Here is a 25,735-nt window from a genome sequence, read left to right as displayed (position 1 = left end):
GATAAACTCCAATAATAAATATGATTCTTACTGAGCACACTGCGATGGTCCATTGGTTGGAAAGCCCGTTCGAAATTTAAACTTATTTGCTTTATAATAAGGTTGCATTTTGCAGATCTTTTACTCTCTCATACTTATAGTAGGCTATTCAGAAAACAAATGAAATATCTCACAAAAGTAAGTAAGTAGAATTAAACTTTGTATCAAAGACATAAGTCATAAATTTCAATGCCAAAGTTTTAAGTAAGGATCTTACTTACTAAAACTACTTCTTAATATGAATGACCAGTGTAAGCATCACTTAGCTAGCCCTAAGCAACCAAAGATCAGGCTGCAGTTTAAAAACTAATAAAGTTAGAGTTAACCTGATAATTTTCCCGCCGTCTCCATACTCGTTTTAGTTGGATATTGACTGGTCAGCTGCCTGTTAGCTATAGTTTTCCCGAAAATCGCCAGGACAGAGGTGAAAATTTTTGTATGAAAACTTGCAACTTTAAATGCATTTTTTATCGAAACTATTGCATTCTAAAATGAAGTCAAAATCAGTCCATCGACTCAATTTTTTGCAAGCTTTCTAATGGTACCTCACACGATTCTTACAATTGAAAATAAAATTCAGCCTACCCCTCTTAACCCCTAAATTTCCCCCTAAAATCAGAAATAAGTAGTTTCGATTTATCCACAGTGTTAGTGATGGTACTTGCCATAACTATTCCAAATTTCAGGTACCTACATCAAACGGTCTTTGAGAAAAACGCATTTAACCGATTTGCAAGACCGAAGTGATCCCATAAGAGCACCGTGAACAAAGTTTTGTACGGTGCTCTAAAAATAACGGCCGCTTTAGCCTAAGAGTTGAGTCAACGTAGATACTTAGGGCATACTGAAAATTCTTGGAACTGGCCACTTATAAAAAATAAGTCTTCTCATATATCAGAATCCAGAAACTTTCAGTATGGCCCACGTACCTAATATTTGCGTTGCAGTCACAAAAACGAAATCCCACCAAAATCATTTTCAAGTAAAATGTTGCCAAGACGACCACTGTCAAAAAGTTATCAGATCTCATCCAGCCCATCGACACCCCATACTATGATAAACTATGAACGTACTTGTTACCAACATTGAGGCATAGAAATAATCTTATCGAATTAAAATGACTGTTGTTGCATTTTGGTAGCACATACCATACTTGCTTTCAACTTAGTCGTATTATACTTACTTTTCTTTAGGTTGGTATGATCGGTAAAACGTCAACCGTCATTTTAAATTTTCGTGACAGCGGTAATATTAAGTGATTATTTTTGAGTATAAGACAAAATTATTTTCTCTTTTACTTAAATGGGGGGCAAATCTTTGCGAAAATGTGAAGTTTGTGGGGTCAGGCGTGTAAGAAGATTAACATCTGATATATTTTTGGCGAGATTTCCGCTTGACCCCAACAGGTCGATAAACTGATGTTTTATGCGATATTTTCATTTTGAGTCGTTACCAGATACTAATTTAATTAGTTTGGAGCAGTTTTTATCGTTTACAATCCTTGATTAAAACGAAAACATTCTGTGAACAGGTTCTTCTTGTAAAAAACTAGGTAACCTAAGGACACGAATAGTGTGCGAACAACTTGTCGATAATCCCTTTATTTCAGATGTCGATTATGGGTAAAGTTGACCGGCAACGAAGATTTGGTATATTTACCCATACAAAGATTAAACGAAAATAAATTTATTTGTGGAGATCATTTTCCACCAACTGCCTTCAACAAAAATGGAAACAGGCTAAAAAGGAATGCGGTACCAAGCCTAAATCTTAAGGCGCCCCTCTCGGACGAAATTCTGTCGTCATTCCCTATTGTTCCAGAGTTTGAAAAACCAGGCAAGTGCGAATCGGACTCGCGCACAAAGGGTTCCGTACCATAATGCAAAAAAAAAAAAAGCAAAAAAAAAAACGGTCACCCATCCAAGTGCTGACCACTCCCGACGTTGCTTAACTTTGGTCAAAAACGTTCACGTTTGTTGTATGGGAGCCCCATTTAAATCTTTATTTTAGGGGAGGTCACGAAAAACTCACGATAGATCACGTTGGGGGAGGGGGGATTTATGCGACTGTGGACTTAAAGGAAAAATGACGGTTTATAAAAATGTCCACTCGGATAATTTCCTCCCTGTATAATTTTGACTAGTTATATGTAGTGACCTATGTATAATAGTGCATTTCCATAGTAAGCATTCGTATGTCGCGTACAGCCTCGTCGCCTCCAGCCTCGTGTGTCGGGTTAAAAATATCGTTTCTACAGGGTCGAATACCACGGCTGCATCAGTCGAGATCGCTTGAATGGATAAATTTCCGCTATCGTTTCGTCTCAAAGTAGACATTTTTATACGCTGCCGTTTTGCATTTTAGTCCAAAGTGAAAGTATAATTTATAGACATTTTTATACCATGATAGTAGACATTATTATACTTCGACATAATTAGATTAAAACATTTATACTCATTGGCTTTATAATACGTAGACATAATTATTTATTGAAAGTTGACTTTTTTCGACATCGTCATTTTTCCTTTAAGTCCACAGTCGCATAAATCAGTAACATACCTTTTCTCGGTTTCGTTAAACATAAATCTTCCCTCTGCACTTCAAAATAGCGAGTGTATTTTACGAAAATATAAAAATAAACAATATTTTCTAAATACAACACTATTTATCTTAAAATTAGGTCGAATGAAAAAAATCATAAAAATACACGTGAGGTTGCGTGGGGGGAGGGGGGTAGCCAAAAACCTCACCAAATATCACCAAGGAGGAGGGGGGGTCAAAAAGTAGCCGAAAATACCTCGCGTGATTTGTGCACAACCCCTTATTGGTATTTATAATTTGTTACTGATTTTTAGGGTTCCGTACCCAAAGGGTAAAACGGGACCCTATTACTAAGACTTCGCTGTCCGTCCGTCCGTCCGTCCGTCTGTCACCAGGCTGTATCTCACGAACCGTGATAGCTAGACAGTTGAAATTTTCACAGATGATGTATTTCTGTTGCCGCTATACAAATACTAAAAACATAATAAAATAAAGATTTAAATGGGGCTCCCATACAACAAACGTGATTTTTGACCAAAGTTAAGCAACGTCGGGCGTGGTCAGTACTTGGATGGGTGACCGTTTTGTTTTTGAATTTTTTCCGTTTTTTTTTTGCTTTATGGTACGGAATCCTTCGTGCGCGAGTCCGACTCGCACTTGCCCGGTTTTTAGGGTTCCGTAGCCAAATGGCAAAAAAAACGGAACCCTTGTGAATTCGCCATACCTGTCTGTCTGTCTGTATGTCTGTCTGTCTGTCCGTCCGTCCGTATGTCACAGCCACTTTTTTCCGAAACTATACTGTTGAAACTTGGTAAGTTGATATATTCTGTGAACCGCATTAAGATTTTCACACAAAAATAGAAAAAAAAACAATACATTTTGGGGGTTCCCCATACTTAGAACTGAAACTCAAAAATTTTTTTTTCGTCAACATATGGGTGTGGGGTGTCTATTGATATTGAGGTTTCTAATATCATTTTTTTCTAAACTGAATAGTTTGCGCGAGCCGCGAGAGACACTTCCAAAATAAGAGAATGATAAATCTAAAAAATATATATGATGTACATTACCATTACCAAATCGTAAACCGCTATTGTATTATGTTACTTGCTGGTACGGAACCCTTCATGGCCGAGTCCGACTCGCACTTGGCCGCTTTTCTTTAACTAAAATCAGGCAAGTAAATTAAAATGTTTGATTATGTTACAGTGGTTTCTGCTGGAAGTGTCTCAGGACAAAAACGCAAACTAGGAGGTAAAAGATAAAAATAATACGTTAATTATATTTTTATTTTTTGACTTTCGTTTGAATTGAATATAACGTAATTTTACAACCTTGTTTAAGGTGAAGATGATGATTCCACAAATTCAAAACGAAATAAGGGTTATGACCCAAACAGTGTGCCATCGACCTCAACTTACGAGATTTCTGATAAAATGACACCACATCATTCAGAAATAGGTATTAAAATTTTATTAGTATTCATAATTTGCTACCTTTTTTTAGGGTTCCGTAGCCAAATGGCAAAAAACGGAACCCTTATAGGTTCGTCATGACTGTCCGTCTGTCTGTCCGTCTGTCTGTCCGTGTATGTTACAGCCACTTTTTTCCGAAACTGTAAGAACTCTTGAAACTTGGTAAGTAGATGTATTCTGTGAACCGCATTAAGATTTTCACACAAAAATAGAAAAAAACAATAAATTTTGGGGGTTCCCCATACCTACTTAGAACTGAAACACAAAAATTTTTCTTTCATCATACCCATACGGGTGGGGTGTCTATGGATAGGTCTTCAAAAATGATATTGAGGTTTCTAATATCATTTTTTTATAAACTGAATAGTTTGCGCGAGAGACACTTACAAAGTGGTAAAATGTGTGTCGTCCCCCCCTGTAACTTTTAAAATAAGTGAATGATAAATCTAAAAAAAAATGATGTACATTACCATGCAAACTTCCACCGAAAATTGGTTTGAGCGAGGCCTGGTAAGTATTTTTTTTAATACGTCATAAATCGTAAACCGCAATTTTATTATGTTACTCGCTGGTACGGAACCCTTCATGGGCGAGTCTGACTCGCACTTTGCCGCTTTTTATTCTTAAACTGAATAAAGGCAAGTACATAATTTAATAATGTTATGTTACAGTAGTTTCTGCTGGAGGAGTCTCAGGACAAAAACGCAAACTAGAAGGTAAAAGATTAAAATAATACTTTAATTATTACTTCCCGGCCGCCTAAACTGGGCTATAACCGCGAAAATCGAAGTTCGCAAATTGCGGGGATTTTTCTCTGTCACTCTAATTACGCCTTCGTTGGAGTAAAAGAGAAAGATCCCCGCAATTTGCGAATTTCGGTTTTCGCGGTAGCCGCTCCAGATAACGTAATTCAAGACCAAAAAAAGTAAGAAATGTTGCCACTTTTTTACTAGCGCGTCTTGTATTTATGTACAAATAAGTAACTAAAAGTACTTTTTTAAATAGTAGGAGTAAAATTACTAATGAATAATTGATCTTAACATGATTATTTATCAAAAGGAATTTACAATTTTACAAACAAATTATTGCAGTGGCAACATTGTCATACTTTTTTTGGTCTTGAATTACGTTTTGCAGTATAGGCGTTCAATTTTGTATGAAATTCCTTTACAGTTCTCTGGAGTTGCTCCGCCCTAAACGTGATACTTCGAAGCCTGATATAACGCCCGGAGCGACGACATTTCATTGCATGTTTGAGAAAAAATTGTTATTTTCTCAAACATACTTCGAAATGTATGCGTTAATATCATGAAATGAAGACATGAAGTTGCTCATTTGCTCGTCTCAACAAGATCTTTGACACAAGATAGTACTCAGGGTCTGATGATGGAGCCGGAAGGTGGTCACCGGTACCAATCAACCATGCAACTAAACCACTTCGTGTTTAGGCTCGTTTTATTCGTCTCAACAAGATCTTTGACACAAGATAGATAGTACTCAAGGTCTGATGATGGAGCCGGAATGTGGTCACCGGTACCAATCAACCATGCAATTAAACCACTTCATGTTTAGGCTCGTTTGATTTGTCTCAACGAGATCTTTGACACAAGATAGTACTCCGGGTCTGATGATGGAGCCGGAAGGTGGTCACCGGTACCAATCAACCATGCAACTAAACCACTTCGTGTTTAGGCTCGTTTTATTCGTCTCAACAAGATCTTTGACACAAGATAGTACTCAGGGTCTGATGATGGAGCCGGAAGGTGGTCACCGGTACCAATCAACCATGCAACTAAACCACTTCGTGTTTAGGTTCGTTTTATTCGTCTCAACAAGATCTTTGACACAAGATAGATAGTACTCAAGGTCTGATGATGGAGCCGGAATGTGGTCACCGGTACCAATCAACCATGCAATTAAACCACTTCATGTTTAGGCTCGTTTGATTTGTCTCAACGAGATCTTTGACACAAGATAGTACTCCGGGTCTGATGATGGAGCCGGAAGGTGGTCACCGGTACCAATCAACCATGCAACTAAACCACTTCGTGTTTAGGCTCGTTTTATTCGTCTCAACAAGATCTTTGACACAAGATAGTACTCAGGGTCTGATGATGGAGCCGGAAGGTGGTCACCGGTACCAATCAACCATGCAACTAAACCACTTCGTGTTTGGGCTCGTTTGATTTGTCTCAACAAGATCTTTGACACAAGATAGTACTCAAGGTCTGATGATGGAGCCGGAATGTGGTCATACCAGTTCGTTTTTAAACCCTCGTTGATACAAACTTTACAACCTATAGGTACCAAATGCAATGACGAAACATGTAAATAAGCGAGTACCTATAATTTCTTTCGAGTAATATACCTTCATAAGTACGAGTATGGGGCTATTAATAAATTACGTCGTTTCAAATGGAAGGAGGGGGGGGGGGGGGGGTCTGGAGATCGGATGATGTAGCATGACGTAGGAGGAAACAGAGTCATCCGAAGCATGAGTTTTGGATGATTTGAGGGGTGGGGCCCCGGTCAAAAATCGTCAAAAATAGATGACGTAATTTATGAACAGCCCCTATGTACATGGTGTGTTGGCGTATTGCGATGTGTCCGGGCAGCTGGGTGCACTGATGAATTGCTATGGCAAGGACAGCAAGGCTGATGCTGATGCGCCTGACGATGTTGAAATGGTGGAGAGAGCTGATGATGGTAGGTTTATAATTATAAACTCCTCCTTCCGCCTCCTTGCATCGGTTTCCTCATCACCGAGGGTCGTGGCCACTTCTAGGGAACAGCTTCCCTTTGACAATTTGCCGCCATCTCTTTCTGTCTGTCGCCGAATGTATATAATTATAAATCACCAAATTGAGCAAAACTATCAGGGAATAAAGAAGTGGACCCAGTTACAAAATTGTCCTTATTAACAGCCAACCTGATGGCTTCACGTTTTAATACTAATGATTTCTTATTTCAGGTAATGACTTGGACAATTTGATCGAAAACTATAACAGTGACGACGATGACAACGCGATATCGCTAGAGAAGCTCAAGAATGAAACGCTAGGGTTGGGGACAGTGAGAGACGAAGACGAGTCAAGACCCGTGTCGCGGCACGAGCCGGCGGCGACCACGGTGCCGCCGCAGGCGCCGTTCCAGCTTTCTGCGACCCCGGGACACCTTGAACATAGGTACGAGAACTGTTAATATATATCTAAGATACTACAATGGTGATGATGACAACGCTATATCACTAGAGAAGCTCAAGAATGAAACGCTAGGGTTGGGGACAGTGAGAGAGGAAGACGAGTCAAGACCCGTGTCGCGGCACGGCACATACAAATTAGATTCGCGTTCACAAAGTTACTCACCACCTTGTACCATCAGCCGCAATGAAACTGACCAATCACAGCTTGCCGCGATCAAGAGGCCGCCGAAAGACGCTGGATGCGGGTCGCTTCCAACCGGTACGAATGGAGGTCCAAGGGGGAGGCCTATGTTCAGCAGTGGACGTCTTATGGCTGAGATGATGATGATGATGAAACAAAATCTACCCTCAAATGGCTTCTTAAGTAAGCCAGTTGAGGTTGGATGAAAACATTATACGATCAAATAACGTAGGTTAAAGTCAGGTCGTTTGGTGACATATCTAGGCGGTTTTGCATGTGGTTGGTTAACCAATAAATCTTATAACTACCCGAAAATGTAAAAATTGTTTGTTTACTTTTATTTAAATACCTAAAGATACAGACTACAAGTGCTGGTATTAAAAAAAAGGTGGTACCAGAGTTAGGCTTGCAACTTTCAAAAAGATGATTATACAATCAAATCCTTTATTATGTATGACCTTTCCGGAACATCGGAATTGTGTGTAATGCCAACTCCTATGTTGAATAAGACATGCACAAGATTTTAATGGTGATTATTATAGATAGACTACGCAATAGCTAATCTATTAAAAAAATATCTATATCTTACAGCAAACTAGTATGCATATCGCTGGTCGGCAGCAGCAAGGAGTGGAGCGTTTCCATGCCCGATACCGAGGAGATCCTGTGCGTCACGGCGGGCAGCGACGTCGTCGCGTGTGCGACTAACGCGAGGTTGCTGCGGCTGTTCACGCCAATGGGCACGCAGAGACAGGTCTGGTAAGTATTTTTTTTAATACGTCATTAATCGTAAACCGCAATTTTATTATGTTACTTGCTGCTACGGAACCCTTCATGGGTGAGTCCGACTCGCACTTGGCCGCTTTTTAACGCGTGTTGAAAAAGCTCCCGTGCGAATGGGGGCTTACGTAATTTTAGAGATATAATATAAGCATACATACAGACAGGCAGCGGGAAGCGACTTTGTTTTATACTATGTAGTGATGAACAATTTGTTACTAATCATAATTATTATTAACAAATCATTTTGTTTTAGATGATGCTTCGACTTCAAGGGTAAAAACGAATAAAACCACAGATTGTATACGAGGAACACCGCCAAAATATGGCTACAGCAACATAGAAATGACTCCACGAAAAAAAAAACTTGTAAAAAAGTTGCAGCGAACACAGTGTTTGTTATCATCACTCTCAAAAACATCCGTCGATTTGGACAAATTAGATTCCGATTTTCTGAAAAATGTTGTATCAGACTCTCTGAAAAATCAAGCCCAAAAGATGTAATAAAGGGACGAAGACAAAATGTGTCTCGTAAAACCAATCACATAGAAATCTGGAATAGTTTTTTGAAAAAGCTGAAGTCAATGGAGTTCATGAAATCAGATAGCAGGTTAAGATTAAAAAGAGTCAGATGCGTGGAAGGTTATATTGTAACCATAAATTCGCTTAAAGATATCTGGTGTTATTGTAAGAATCAAGGATTTAACTATTTGAATTTACGCTCACTGAATCAAGACGCTCTTGAAAACCTATTCGGACTTATACGACAGAATAGCCCTACAAATCGAAATCCTACCTGCACACATTTTGTAAGTGCATTGAAATCAATTCATATTTCTGGAATGAATGCACCACATAACCGAGGATCTAATTGCGAAGAAGATTTGAAAAGTTATTGCTTGTCAATCCATTATGCCAACATGATGTTGATGGTGATGAGAAACTCACATCAATGACTACCAATGAAGAAGAAGAATATCCTGTTTTAATGATACCTGAAAATGAATTAGAGGAGCAAATTGAAACAGATTTAACAGACATAGAAAATCAACCTATTGTATATTTAAGCGGTTACATAGCTTATAGACTGTTGAAGAACGTAAGCTGTCAAATGTGTTCTAATTTGCTGAAACTGCCCATATAACCATTCCAGTCGCAGAATCATCAAAGTGGTAACTAAATGTCAGATGTGTCGTAACAGAGTCCACACAATGTGTCTAGAATTGTTTCGAAACAAAGTGTCGTCGCCGTGTGTACACTTTTCCGTAACAAGGTGTCGACACATTTGTGTGCACTTTGCGTGCGGTTTGCGACTAAATCTGACAGCAAATTTGTGACAGCAAATGTCAATATAAAATACCTCTTGAAAACCAAGGTTTGTCAAACTACTATTAGTGTCTCGTGTGCTCGTAAGTAATTCTAGTAAGTCATCATGGGCGATGCAAATGATAATAATCGACCAAAACCATATAAACACCCAACACGCGTCAACCTTTTACAGAAAAGTTTTTAAAGAAATGCAATAAGCTACTTAGGTCAGCCAACGAATGCTCAAAAAAGTTGTAGAGGGAAATGCTCGGAACACAATTTTTGACTCTGTAACTTGGTTTGGACAAGTTAGGAGGTGAACATATCAAAAGTCCCCGGCCGTAGCCCTTGAGCGGGGGGAAGAGAGGGGGCTTTGAATGTCCCATTTTCCGGTTTTTCGATTATATCTCGGAAACTATGCATCTTAGCGACATGGCCACTTATACAAAATTAAAGTTAATTTAATTTGTTACAAGTTTATTCAGTCAATTTTTTCGATATGTTGAATAGTTTTTGAGATATCCGCTCTTGAAAGTTTATTTAGGGCTCTCAATTTTATCTTGATATATCTACATCAGTGAAGGTGCTAGGCCGTGTATGGTATCGTTTTCGTATAAATCTGGGTTGCTGAATCCATTTAAGGTATCACATTGAAACCATTCCACAAAATTAAAAAAATCTTTTTAGGGTTCCGTACCTCAAAAGCAAAAAACGGAATCCTTATAGGATCACTCGTGCGTCTGTATGTCTGTCTGTCTGAATACACAAAATAGTTCTTTACCTATAGATGACAGGAAAACCTATTAGAAATGTGCAGTCAAGCGCGAGTCGGACTTAATGTACGGAACCCTTAATACGCGAGTCCGACTCGCACTTGGTCGGTTTTTTTAAACTCCTCTTGACGCTTAACCGCTGAACCGATTTCGTTGAAATTTGGTATAGAAATAGTTTGCGTTCCGGAACAGGACATAGGATAGATCTTATAACCAAAATCATCTTTTGAAGGTGTGAAAAGTGGCGTGGAAATTTGTACGGGAAATCAATAACCGCTGAACCGATTTATATTAAATTTGGGATGGTCTACATCTTTGATTTAGTTAAAAATGATAAAAAAAAACATGAGATCAAACCTAAACTTAAACAGTATTAACTTCAAGAAGTCAATTCTGAATTCCCCCCTACACCTCATTTCACACCTTTGAAGGATGATTTTTGAGATAACTTATTATGTCCTGTCTCGGGACTCAAAATATATGTGTACTAAATTTAAATTAAAACTGTTCAGCAGTTTAAGCGTGAAGAGGAGTTTAAAAGAAAGTAAGTTTATATGTTTTTACTTTGGAATGGTGTCAATGTGATACCATAACTAAATTTGGTACTGCGAATTTATACGAAAACGATACCAAACATGGCCTTGTAGCTTTACTGTTGTAGAAGTCAAAATAAAATTGAGAGCCCTAAATTCTTATTACTTGACCAAACTTGTGTAGAAGGAAAAGGAAAAATAAAAGTCTTCGGCAGGAATATAAGACACAAATATAATTTTTTTTTGCGTTACTATTTCAATTATCAAATATTAACATACCTTGATTATATTATTCTAGTGAGATCCTCACAGATAAACAAAATCATTTACTTAAAAAATTACAAGGTCGAAATGTCACGGAACTTGTGAGAGTAATACGTGAAAAATAAAAACATTTATGACAAAAAAATCTGGACACAATTTAAGAAGCATCCAATTGCGTCGAGGAATCATCTGTATTTTTGCTTGTTTCATTACCTCCTCGCTTCTTTTTTTGTCCTTTGTATTCTGTAGCAATTTGTTAGATCTGAAAATAAAGATAAAGTACCTATAAAACGATATTCATGACGACTTTTATGACAAAATACGTAGCGGCCATCTTGGATTATAAAATGATCATCGTTTTCGAATTCTGCGCCCCCTAAAACCTATAAAACGACACCCATGACGACTTTTATGACATAGTGCATGGCCACCATTTTGGAATCCAAAATGGTCATCATTTTCTAAATCTGCGCCCCCCAAAACCTATAAAACGACACCCATGACAACTTTTATGACAGTGCATGGCCGCCATTTTGGATTTCAAAATGGTCATCATTTTCTAAATCGGGGCCCCCTAAAACCCATAAAACGACATCCATGACGACTTTTATGACATAGTGCATGGCCGCCATTGTGGAATCGAAAATGGTTATCGTTTTCGAAATCTGCGCCCCCCAAAACCTATAAAACGACACCCATGACGACTTTTATGACATAGTGCATGGCCGCCATTCTGGATTCCAAAATAGTCATCATTTTCGAAAGCGGGGCCCCCTAAAACCTATAAAACGACATCCATGACGACTTTTATGACATAGTGCATGGCCGCCATCTTGGAATCCAAATTGGTCATCTTTTCGAAATCTGCGCCCCTTAAAACCTATAAAACGACACCCATGACGACTTTTATGACATAGTGCATGGCCACCATTTTGGAATCCAAAATGGTCATCATTTTCTAAATCTGCGCCCCCCAAAACCTATAAAACGACACCCATGACAACTTTTATGACAGTGCATGGCCGCCATTTTGGATTTCAAAATGGTCATCATTTTCTAAATCGGGGCCCCCTAAAACCCATAAAACGACATCCATGACGACTTTTATGACATAGTGCATGGCCGCCATTTTGGAATCGAAAATGGTTATCGTTTTCGAAATCTGCGCCCCCCAAAACCTATAAAACGACACCCATGACGACTTTTATTACATAGTGCATGGCCGCCATTTTGGATTTCAAAATGGTCATCATTTTCTAAATCGGGGCCCCCTAAAACCTATAAAACGACATCCATGACGACTTTTATGACATAGTGCATGGCCGCCATCTTGGAATCCAAAATGGTCATCATTTTTGAAATCTGCGCCTCCTAAAACCTATAAAACGACACCCCTGACGACTTTTATGGCATAGTGCATGGCCGCCATTTTGGATTCCAAAATGGTCATCATTTTCAAAATTGGGGCCCCCTAAACCGTATAAAACGACATCCATGACGACTTTTATGACACAGTGCATGGCCGCCATTTTGGATTCCAAAATGGTCATCATTTTCGAAATCGGCACTCCCTAAAACCTATAAATCGACACCCATCTCGACTTTTATGACAAAGTGTTTGGTTACCATCTGCATGCAAGACATTTCTATTATTTTTACGTACAAAAATGGCCCCCTGTCAACTTCCAACCGAGATTTAATCGATAATTTATTCGATTAATGTTCAGATTAATTCAATTTCAATCTATGTTAGGTCGACTAAACTAATCGTGATTAAAATTTGAGGATTAACTTTTTTTGTTCCATTAATTAGTCGAATAAACAGTTGTTAATCTATTAAGTCCCATCTCTGACCACGTCATTTTTACACTTTGAGAATATCTGAAAAAAAATGAACACAAGGAGCCATTTTGCAAATCCAGTAACTTTGTTATTACTTTTGACAGCGCGTGTCATGTGTCTACACAGAGTCGACACAAAGTCGAAACATTTGCGACTACTTTGTGACTGCAATATTTCTCAGCTTTAAACCATATTTATACATCATAATTAACAAGTTTCGTAGTATGTAAAGCGTTATTTCTGTTATTTAAGTATAGTATACGCATCGAAGTACTAAAAATGCATCAAATAATATATTTATGAACACAAGCACTGAGAAGTAAACAATTTCATTTCCGGCTAAACTAAAACAATGTGGTGGCGCGTTGATTATATTACACTTAGTTTATCAAATCACTCGAGCAGTTTAATTCCCCATAAAATTTAAGTCCTATTGTAATATAAATGCAAACAATATATAATTACGTCTTGTCATCCGTTTGAGAGATGGCGTATTAAATGTCACTTATTTTTATTTAACTATTTTTCCATCTGACAGTTTCCATTTGACAGGAACAAAATGAACGAATGAACGAATGATTTTGGCATAAAGTAGTCGCAAACCCGAAACAATGTGTGCACACGGCGACCACACTTTATGTCACTTTGTGTCATGTGTCGACCCTTCCCCATTTCTGGTAACTGTGTCGACACGGCGACGACTCTGCGACTGGAATTGTGACCGAAACAGACGGTGTCGACACAAGATGTGTCTACACCGCGTCGTAACGGCGACTGGAAATGGTTGTATGGGTGGAAGATGTTACAGATCACCCAATGTATAAATTTATAAGCTTGCGGGAGTGGTGGCAAGAAAAGAAATCATTAACGTACCCATCTATCCAGCTGTGTCGTACAATTGAGGAAGCGAAAAACTATTTTGAAAAAAATAGTCATTTATTATATGAAGAAAATGTCGGGCAAATGTTTTGCACACTCTTTGCGGCAAACATTAACATAACATGTAAGGAACATGAGGATTTCATGAAAAAACAATTATTTTGGCTTGTGACCAAAATCTTAATTAGAAGACAGTGCCAAATATTAAATTCGGATATTATTAAAACAGAAGAAATTTCTGCGAACGCTGCAAAGATAGCTCAACTAAGAAGCGCTGCAAAATAATATATGTAATTACGAGTATGCAATATCAATTCCACGCGGACGAAGTCGCGGGCAACACCGCGACTTCGTCCGCGTGGAATCTTATCTTCAACATTTTACATCTTTAGTACCTATAATTTTCATATCCAAGCAATGTTGACATTTTTTAGCAAGTTGTATGAAGTTTTAAGTCAAGTGGATTTTGATGTTGGTTGCTGAAATTACTTTTCTTGTATTCTCATAATAGGTACCTATGCCCTTATACAAAGATTCAAGTTCCGCATTCCGCACTCACAAAATATCTGATCTCCATACAAACTTTCAACCCCTTTTTCACCACCTTAGGGGATGAATTTTCATAAATGCTGAAATGAGTTTTCTTGTATTTTAATTTAAAACGTTTTTACAAAGTTTCAAGTTCCTTGCTTAAAATAAAATTTGCACCCGCAGACAAACTTCCATCCCCTTTTTAACCCCCTTAGGGGTTGATATTCCAAAAACGTTGCAATCACTTTTTTTTGCATACGGCTATTATGCCTTTCTAAGAAGTTTCAAAACCATTTGTAATGGATTCAAACTTTCAACCCCTTTTTAACCCTGTTAGGGGATGAATTTTACAAAACGCTGAAATTACTTTTCCTGTCTTCTAATAATATCCCTAAATACAAAGATTCAAGTCCAACACTCGAAAAAATGTTTGATATCCATACAAACTTTCAACCCCTTTTTCATCACTTTAGAGGTTGAATTTTCAAAAACGCTGAAATTAGTTTTCTTGTATTTAAATAATATATCTTTTAACGAAGTTTCAAATTCGTAGCTCAAAAGAAAACTTTAACCCCATACAAACTTTACGTTCATAACATAAGCGTATTGTAATAATAAACTATCTGTATCATATCTTTAATATGTTAAATAAAATTATTTTTATATTTTGCTTTTATTTTATTAATCCTAGTGATACTCAAAATTTACTGTTACTATAGTACAGTACAGCAGCATGTACAGTCGCCATCAGATATATCGAAGCGGCCAAAGTGCTCACAAATATCTGAACACGCCTCTATTGTCATGGCGCTAGGTGCGTGTTCAGATATTTTTGAGCACCTCGGCCGCTCCGATATATCTGATGGCGACTGTATCGCACATTTATCGATATCGATAAAGAGTAGGTACGCCAGTAGTGGCAAGCCCTAGTGTTGTTTTTTTTTGTGTTGGCAATATTGACATGTATTTGGTGTGTTGGCACAATGTACGTTCATAATTCGGTTTAAGGCTTGTTCGAAAGTGCCGACTCTTAAAACGTAGTGATTATATGCTCAGTGATCTCATCTAGAGCCAAACTTCTAATGCCGGCTACACACGTAACTATAAATCGTAGCGATTAAACTGTGCAGTCCGATTTGCGCAGTTTTATCTACCGTGTGTATGACAAATCGTTGTCGATTATTGTAACGATTTGTCATCCACACGGTAGATAAAACTGCGCAAATCGGACTGCACAGTTTAATCGCTACGATTTATAGTTAAAGTGTGTAGCCGGGGTAACTCTACAAGCCCTAACTTAAAAAACTACTTACACCTTAGCTTATTTGGCCGTTTCGCTGTAGGTACATAGGTATGTGAAAATGCGTCACAAAACTGTCAATTTATTTCATATTTATATCGAAAGTCTTCACGATTCTGAGTAGGAATAACCCAGAAGTTGGTAGTTTATGGAAAAAATATCAAATGGTACACTTTAAATGGTCCGCTTAGGTAAAATATATATTTTTTTTTATTATGAATGGGCTTACTCATGGCCACAGACTAGCCGAGGCGTAGACTAGACGTAGACGTATTATAGCCATTTGTTGGTTTACTTTATTCAGTCTCCGATATTTTTCAGATGAAACCTTCACGGTCATAATACCAGCTTGGCCTGATCTGAACGAACGTAGCCTTACCGCCAGTATCTCCCGGATAGTCCATTACTGTCTCTGGTATGATATCCCAACAAAAACATAAATATGTATGTCTGAAAATAATAAGGGCATTTATTTGTGAACACTAATACACCTATTTGTTCCTGTCCTGAGTCATGGGTGTTTTCTATGTATATACTCGTAAGTATGTATTTATCTACTTAAGTATGTATATCGTCGCCTAGCACCCATAGTACGAGCTTTGCTTAGTTTGGGGCTAGGTTGACCTGTGTAAGATGTCCCCATATTTATTTATTTTTATTTATTTATCTATTTATATAGGAGTTATTCAATTCAATTCAATTTCTTTATTTCAGATAAAGCATCCATATCGTGTTAGTTACAAAACAAATAAATCTTAAGCTAACTTAAATACTATGTTAGTAAAAATAAATTAAATTATTCTTAAAACCTACAGGCCGGCCTATTTGATGGCCTATTATTGATTTTTATAAAAGTTAGAGGTACTTATTAAAAACTTACTCGAACATTCAACACAAAAAGTCAAAGTAGATATATATACACAGAATCCCTAGTGTAAATTTCATTTGATAGCGTGACGAGTGTTAGCGTTTCCTATTCTATCTTTGTATGGGATTTTGAACAGCGCGCCAAGCGGAACGTTTTGGAAACTCAAAATCCCATACAAAATGACACACGCGTGTGTGAATGAATTTTACACTAGCGGTACATATTTATGACCGTACTTGAACTACAACAGGTACTTGGTCATAATGCGGGTGTGCTCGGTCTACTTCATAATCTTGGCCATAATCATCGGTCTCCAGTTCCAGTTCAGCATAATGTGCAACTACTTCCACAGTCTTAACAGCATCTTCGCCGGAGAGGACAGCCACGAGGAGAAACAACGCAAATACGAAGATGCCTTAAATTTGGGATTAAGATGCATTCTTTGACTCTATGGTAAGAAGGAGAGTTGCGGATGTCACTCCTTCGAATTTTGGTTATAGGTTGATAGGTATTCTTTCACTGATATGTCCTTTTAAAGTTAAATGTCAAAGTGTCGCCATCTACACGGGCATACATAGACCCAAGGTATGGCGCCATAGCTCGAATACCACACCTAAAAGTTTTAATGTAGGTATCAAAGTCGAATGGCGTTCTAAAAGTTTTAATCAACTGTCGAAAAATGGCAGTAAATTTAGTGTAAATCCTTAAGAAAGGACAGGTCAAGAGCATCCTTAACCGGCGAGCGTGTATGAGAATGTTATGAAAGTGAAGGAAGCGAAAGACGAAAGTCTTTAATCAATGTATGTGTGTTAACAATGATGACTTACGGCTCCAAAACGTGGTATTTCACTATCGGCCTCATCTCAAAACTCAAAGTCGCTCAACGAGCTATGGAGAAGGCTGTGCTCGGAGTTTCTCTACGTAATCGAATCAGAAATGAGGAGATCCGTAGACGAACTAAAGTCACCGACATAGCCCACCGGATTAGCAAGCTGAAGTGGCAATGGACAGGCCACATTGCACGCAGAGAAGATGGCCGATAGGGTCGAAAAGTGCTCGAGTGGAGACCACGGGCTAGCAAGCGCAGCGTAGGACGTCCACCCACAAGATGGACAGACGACCTTGTTAAGGTCGCGGGGAAAACGCTGGATGCGGGTCGCTTCCAAGCGGCACGTATGGAGGTCCAAGGGGGAGGCCTATGTTCAGCAGTGGACGTCTATAAAAGGCTGAGATGTGATGATGTGTAAATTTACTGTGGTAAAAAACATAATTTGATAATCCGCTTCTATGAAGATTGCGTAAGTATGTCATAATATAAGTATGTACCTAGATCATGATTGGTGTTGCAGGTGCATCGATCAAACGCAAGTGACGTGCGGCGTAGCCTTCAGATCGCAGTTCATCACCAACGTGGTGACACTGATATCGCTCATGGTGCAATTTATGGTATTTCCAATCCTAGATTATTTTTGACAGAAAAAACTTTACAATACATTATAGATTGCCATTTATAATTTTAATTGTGCATCTCATAGTGGATGAATTTAATTTTTGTGCCCAACGTGTTAATTATGTAATAATGTTTTACGGATCGAATATTATATATATATATATATATACAGTGTGGAAAGATAAGTCGGGCCCTGGAGGGAAACTACCTTAAATCCTTAAGCTGGCTCATTTTACTTAAAGGAGACATTCCTTTATTTATAAAAAGAAACAAAACTACATTCAAAGATTTTTCTTTTTTTCTTTAATTTGGCTTGTCTAAAAAAATTTTGAGTATAAAATATTAGATTTTATAGATGTTTCATACGACAGACGAGTGTAAGACCTAATGTTTCTTGGAGAAATGTTATCATTAACATTGACTGTTAATGATAAGTAGAAGAATAAAATTGCGAGTGATTATTTTTTGGAATTTTTAGTCGGCTCGAGTCCCGGGAAAGCGAGCAAGGCAAGCGAGTTTTAGAAAATCTTTGAATGCAGTTTTGTTTCTTTTTTTAAATAAAGGAATGTCTCCTTTAAGTAAAATGAGCCAGCTTAAGGATTTAAGATAGTTTCCCTCCAGGGCCCGACTTATCTTTCCACACTGTATACTCTAGGAGGCGACATTTTTAAGACGTCATAATCTAGACGTCAGTTTTTCAACTACTGGACACTTCTATTTAAATAAATTAAAAAAACTATATTACAGCACTCGTGCTGTTAAGTGGAATATACGTACTACCTATATATAAGACTTTTCTTCAAGCCTAATATTGTGTATTGTTCGTAAATATTATAAATGACTAATAATAGTATCTGCAACTGTGATCTGCAGGAGTACGAAATATACTTTTGTGCCCCCACAAAGTTTAAGTCAATTTTAAGCTGACAGTCCCTCCCCTAATTGATAAATATGTTTTTCAGTACATAGAGCGCACATTTGGGAACTGCCTACCCATCTTCCTGTTCGTTGGTGTCACGCTCACCGCCACTGGTATCTTCATGTGGAACGCAGGAGATGTTACATTCGAGGTACCTAATATGACTGAACTATTTTACTGAGGACCTCCCCAGAACTTTCGAGACTGACAGGAATGTGACGATTTTGCTTACATAACGCAATTCTTCTAATATATACTTCTGGAAATGCTGAGTAAGCGATATTGGGTCAGGTAATATTTCATGACTTGGCTAACAAATTGGCAGTATATTCTCGAGATTCACGTATTTTATTGAGATAGCTGCCATACAAGGCAAAAGCGTTATGTAAGCGACAGTCTTGTGGAATGCCCCTTTTGTGATATGTTAACTTAAGATCGGATATTATCCTTCTGTGCACTCTAATGCCGTAGCAACAGAGTTGAAATTAGTCTAATGCCCAACCTTTCTCGTCATGAGAGTTTCTTGAAACGTATAAATTTCGTCACTTTGAAGGCGCGTGTCTCACACAAGCTAATTGCGCTTATCAAAATGAATAAATTATTTTATTGTTAATTAGTACCTACTTACTTCCTTTAACGGGACATTAGAATATAGTCGTAGGATATTAAAAAAAAAAACTGCAACACTGGCAAAAATCGAGAAAAACCGGGCAAGTGCGAGTCGGTCTCGCGCACGAAGGGTTCCGTACCATAATGCAAAAAAAAAAACGGTCACCCATCCAAGTACTGACCACTCCCGACGTTGCTTAACTTAGGTCAAAAATCACGTTTGTTGTATGGGAGCCCCATTTAAATCTTTATTTTATTCTGTTTTTAGTATTTGTTGTTATAGCGGCAACAGAAATACATCATCTGTGAAAATTTCAACTGTCTAGCTATCACGGTTCGTGAGATATCAGCCTGGTGACAGACGGACGGACGGACAGACGGACGGACAGCGAAGTCTTAGTAATAGGGTCCCGTTTTACCCTTTGGGTACGGAACCCTAAAAACCGTCCGCTCAGGCGACCCAACCTTACGACCCAGAGCGAGCATCACCGCCTCTCTCCTGCAAACGCCGGTCGATTTCCCTAGAAAGCCGGTGAGCTTCCTTTGTATATTAAATTGGCCACCATATTTCTGTCAATCAGGCCACCAAGCTGCACACGGCCATGTTCCACTCGGGCTGGCACAACTGCCGGGGGCAGGCCTCTGTGCGGGTCCGCAAACTGCTCACCATCGCCATAAGGCAGGCCCAAGTAATTATACTCATTATTATTACGTGTACTTTTGATACGTATGTATTTTGATACCAGATATTGTAAAGGTAGGCCCTCCTAAATTAAATTCACATGTTTGATTAAAATCACACAAATTTAATTTTTGCAATGACAGTTTTGTTGTAATTGTTGTTTAACCTCTCGTACTGATACCATATACACGAAAGATTCCAAAAATGAACCACAAACCACAAGCGTAGCATTTTGCAATAAGTTATAGTGCCGCCATAGAAGTCAATATAACTCTTCCACAATATGGCACGTCAAATTGAGAGCATTTTTACAGGACCCAGTGACAATCAAAGGTTTTGGGATACTGGAGCTGTCATACGAGTCATATATTTCGGTAAAGCTATTTTCCTAATGTCTAAAATAAATTAAAAAAACAATGGTTAAAGTTAACAAAGTCTTCCTTTTCAGATGGTGAAACTTGCATATTCTATATTCTCCGTTTTGTCACAGAAATAAGTTAAATACCTAATACGTAGAAGTGGATTTTTGTCATTCCTTCACCTAGCCACAATAAGTAATTTATTAGATTGCAGCTCACAAGCCTTAATTAGTCATAGCTAACCTTTATCATCTTCTAATCTAAGTTTGTCTAAGTCAAATATTATAAACATGTGTAATAATTTCTGGATCTGTGACCACTGTTAAAGACATATACTTAAGAATAAAGTTTATTCAATAAACACTACGCAAACAGCATGCTTGCATTATTTACTTACTTATTATTAACTAAATAAGTAGCAAACTTCTTACATCTCCCGCAGTAAAGAAAAATGCGAAATTACATAAGTTTACGTTGCCTTACCACTGCACTAATTTCTATCTCTGCATTGGATGAAAGAGTTTTCAATCAATACTTTACATGGACCCAGGTATGTAACTTACCTACTTCATTATTTAGTAAAATTAAATCATTGGGCTTATACATAAATAATACGTACGAGTGTGTTGCACGAACCCGACACCTCACGTGGCAGGGTCGCCATGTGGTGCGGGAAGTTGGAGGAGCAATTAAACAAAGTAAATGCTTGAAAAAGCTGTCGTGCGAATGGGGGCTAAAGGTTTTGGTTTGTCATTATATAAATTAATGTATGGTTTTTATTAAACGAATGAAACACAGAATTATCAATCATACAATATGTATTTAATATAAGATACAGTACTTGTGACAGGTGGACAAACCATTTAAAAATTCATATAAATCACTACATTGAACAAACTTCAGGGTTCGAAATTAAATTAACATTCACTATTATTATGCCCAAAAATGTGATAAATAAATTGAGGTAGATTACCCACCAACTCGGGGTCAAAATTATAAAATAAATGTCGGATTCACCTTACAGGGGTAAGCAAATAAAGACACATTAGACATTATACTATATAATTAAAATATCTACAAATTGAATATAAGTAGTGCACACTATTCGGGATACAGGGTTCCTCATATAGTTACTATTGTATTCTCGTCAAACATTTACAATAAAGGAGAACATTCATATAATAAACGCATTTAATATAGGAAACAAGACAATCGGCCACGGCCTCCGCGTCCGCGAACCACATTACAGTCTAACGCAGTAATAACAATACTATACTATTTACATTCTACTCGCTCAATAAGCATCTGTCAACACATTTGGTTACTGGGCCTCGTTCGCTTTGCGGTCCTCGCACTGCTCGGCCTCGGACCGAAGAAACGAGCCCGTCTACTCGCGCCTCTGCACCGGTACTCCTACCGCGTCCATGTCGCACGTAAAGCGTTCGTCCCTTTCGCACTTACATACTAGGCTGTAAGGGCCCCCCCACATCTGGCGTCTTTCGAACGTCGGCGTCTACAATTCTATGGCCGACGTCGCAGCAGCGACGACGCAACTGCGCAGCGACGTCATTTTCCATAGCGCTGAACCGACGCCGACAGACGCCGACGCTCGAAAGACGCCAGATGTGGGGGGGGGGCCTAAGGGACGAATGCTTTACATCGACATGAATGTAAACGTGCTAACTCGTCTGCAAGCTGTAATATGCTTCACAACATCTCACACTAACACGGAGCACAAACTTTACCCTTATCAGATTTGTCCGTAAAATGAACAGGCAGTGATATTGTTCAACGATCAATACATTAATGAACACAGTTAAAATAAGTTTTATAGAGAAACGTTACAAATAGGGGTTTAAATACAAAAGAGTCTAGAAAACAACATGGACATAACGCTATTACTATTCTGGTGGCAGTGGTAAAAATATAATCTTTCCTCACTTACGAATATATCAATGTATCTTTTCGATATAATTTAGTCCCTCGCCGCAGACAATGTTTCACAAAATATTTCTCTGTCTAACGAGTCCAATTCCTAATTCTAATCTAGGGGAGCTAATTTAAATTTAATCCGGATATTATTTATTATTTTATCGTTCACATACATTTACCCCCACTTGTATAAACGTCAATCCTTATATACAGTTGTATAAAAGTTACGAGACGTGGATTGACGAATGACAGGCGGGTTACGCCCTAAAATGTAGCAAAATTAAATTTGTACTTAAGCGTTTTCCTAGGCCAAATACTTTTCGGGAATTTTGCCGAGGACTGCGTTCATTCCTCGCACGGTCTGGAATTAATTTAACTTCACTGCCCTACTTATTTGAGATCAAATATACAAGTCCATACTGTTAATCGGTTAAAAACAAAAACGAATTTTGTCTTTTTAAAATTTTGGTGTCGAATTTCACTAAAACAATTAAATTATATTTAAAAAATCGAGCCAATAAAAATATGGCACTACGATCAGTGCTGGAAATAATTACGCTAATTTTTAAATTCAATAAAAAATAATCAGTTCATTGGACCCCTCCAATAAAGTCCTACCTAATCGGTTTAAGGATAGCATACGATTCCAGGGACACACCGACAATCAGGCACCAACTTGACTAATAGAGAAATTTTCCTATTACACCTCGTTCGGGCTCCAGCGCCTCCCGCATTTACTATACTTGGCCAAGCAAATCTTGTCAGTAGCAAAAGACAGGAAATTTGAAAGATCGCGGGTTAGGAACACTGTTTTCGAATAATCCCAAAATCGCATGTTATCTGTGGAATGTGGATCGTGAATGACAGCCATCTTGTTTGTTTACATTCTGAATCGTTGCTATTTCAAGAGAAATTTCTGTTGTCACCATTAAATACCAATATATTAAATAAGATTGTGCATGAACTTAAAGCAAAGTCAAGGTGCCTACAATGTACAATCAGGCTCGATTATTTGTAAAATTTGAGGTTTTGATAATTACACGTTTTGGTTCCACGTACATTGCTGCTTCTCTTAGCGCAATACTGCTCTTTGAGTGTTGCCCTACTTCACTTTGCTGTACATTGCTACTGACATAGTTTGCTTGACAGACTATAAATACCACTCCGGCCGCCGTCCGTACGAATACCAATGATTCGTACGAGTTGCTCGCGCGGCCATTACTCACTTGTTAAGTAAGATAATACTCCTACACCCGACTGTGGGTAACACGAGACAGTATCTAACCTAACAACTGTCGGTCAGTCACCGAACCAACGCCCAGGCTCCTTACTCACGTACCTACGCTAGAACCGACTCACTGCTACAAGTCTAGCACACTCCTATACCGCAAGCGAGAATCTGAATACGATGGTGTATTATTGTTACGTTTCACATTCAAGTTACACCATACGAGTACACGCACACAATTCACCCTAACTTAACAACTAGAGGCACTAACTAAAAATACTAGCGAGATCGTGTGAGCACAGAACACAATTTTCATTCACTTGTATGTAAATGTAAACCTTACGGCTAAAAAGGCAATATTGACAATTTCTGTATAGTAACATCCAAAAGTTTAACATCTAAATTCAGCTATGGACAATATGTCAAAATCATTGGTATGGTAGGTTTGATAACTGACTAATTATTGCATTTAGTAGTTCTCTGACCGTTCGTGTGTTCTACAAATGAATTAATTCAATATATACGAGTAAATATGGACCACGCTACAATTAACTACTATTCGATTCACAAATAATGGAACACAAATATTGCTTTTATATATTGGATCACCATTGAGAATTCCATCGTCCGTCAAGTACATCAGGGCATCAGTATCATTAATCAGAGCATCAATGGACCTGATACCTTTGCATTAAAGTTAACGGCACTTGTCAGTGTGCGATGGTACAGTCGCCATCAAATACATCGGAGCGGCATAGGTGCTCACAAATATCTGAACACACCTCTACTGTTAAGGCGTTAGAGTTAGTTAAGATAATATTCAAATATGGATATTGTAATTGAGGCATGACTGTACCTCTTAATATGAAATAAACAGATTATTTTTTTAGGTATTTTTCGGCACCTCTGCCGCTCCGATATTTTTGATGGCGACTATGGAAATGAGCCCAAATTTTGCGAGTTAATTCATCATTACCATAATATTAGGTAGTCTATACATAATTTGCTCTTTCTTATGCTGCCGGTCTGACTGCTCCAGATGGTATATTAAAGTTGTTATAGTAAGGTAACATAACGGGAGTCAACGCGTTAAAAAACCACGCTAGGGTCGGACTGATGACTTTTGAATAGAGTTTTCATACCTCAGATACACCACGTTAACTCCATCAAACTACCTTATTACAATTAGATACTGGTAAAGATTATTGTATTTTTCTGGTCAATTTATAGTAAAATATTGCTAGTTTCGATGCATCTCAATGCAGAATTTACAGTCAATGTTTTTGGAAAATACAATTATTTGAGGTTAATGAACTCTACTCAATTAAGGCTGTTTTTCTATCAATAAAGCCTGCACATATACATGTTCAAGAAATTATTTATTTAAATCTGCGCGGCAAACTGGAAGAAGTATATTAACACATTCACTGCCCCTGACGCACATGTGCGTTCACCGTCATACAATTGTATTCCTAGGCCACGCCCTCTGGCAGTGAATGGGTTAATAAGGTGTAATTCAAAGTTTATTTTACTCTTCTTTAAAAATACGGCATTGAATTTTAGAACAACAAATAGTGTTACAGATCTGTCTTCCTGTTTGCAGCGCGAGATTTAACTAATCAATTGAACTTGAATGTTAACGTATTGAACACCGGTCGTTATTCTATAAAGTATCTTATCACAAAACGATTATTGCTAACAGTACTCGTGGCTGCCGATACGGCAGGATACAATTACATTTAAACACAACATTGGCAGTGTCGTTTTGATCGGTCGCGGCCATATTGCTATTTTCTTTGTTACTTCCTTTAATAATCATAAAACGATCATATTTACTAGTATTCAAGCAATAGCACCGCGACATGAAATTGTACATTACGTAGACAGTTGTTGATTCTGTAAAGCGTCATTGGACATTGCTTCGGCCGATTGGAACACAACGATGGACAGTAAAATACGTCCAATAATTGAACCCTACACTAACAACTGTGAGTATGATATGAAAACGGGTTTAAAAGTGAACACTTACGCGGTTATCAC

General features: G+C 38.1%; 1 pseudogene; it reads left to right on the top strand.

Annotated features, from left to right (window-relative positions):
* The window catches only part of LOC134666795 (uncharacterized), a 28,716-nt pseudogene extending 7,834 nt beyond the window's left edge, over window positions 1-20,882 (top strand).
* The last annotated feature ends 4,853 nt before the right edge of the window (window positions 20,883-25,735 follow it).

This window comes from Cydia fagiglandana, chromosome 8 (assembly GCF_963556715.1).
Source record: "Cydia fagiglandana chromosome 8, ilCydFagi1.1, whole genome shotgun sequence".
NCBI lineage: Eukaryota > Metazoa > Arthropoda > Insecta > Lepidoptera > Tortricidae > Cydia > Cydia fagiglandana.
Note: the sequence above shows the minus strand (reverse complement) of the source record. Positions and strands in the feature narration are given on the sequence as shown.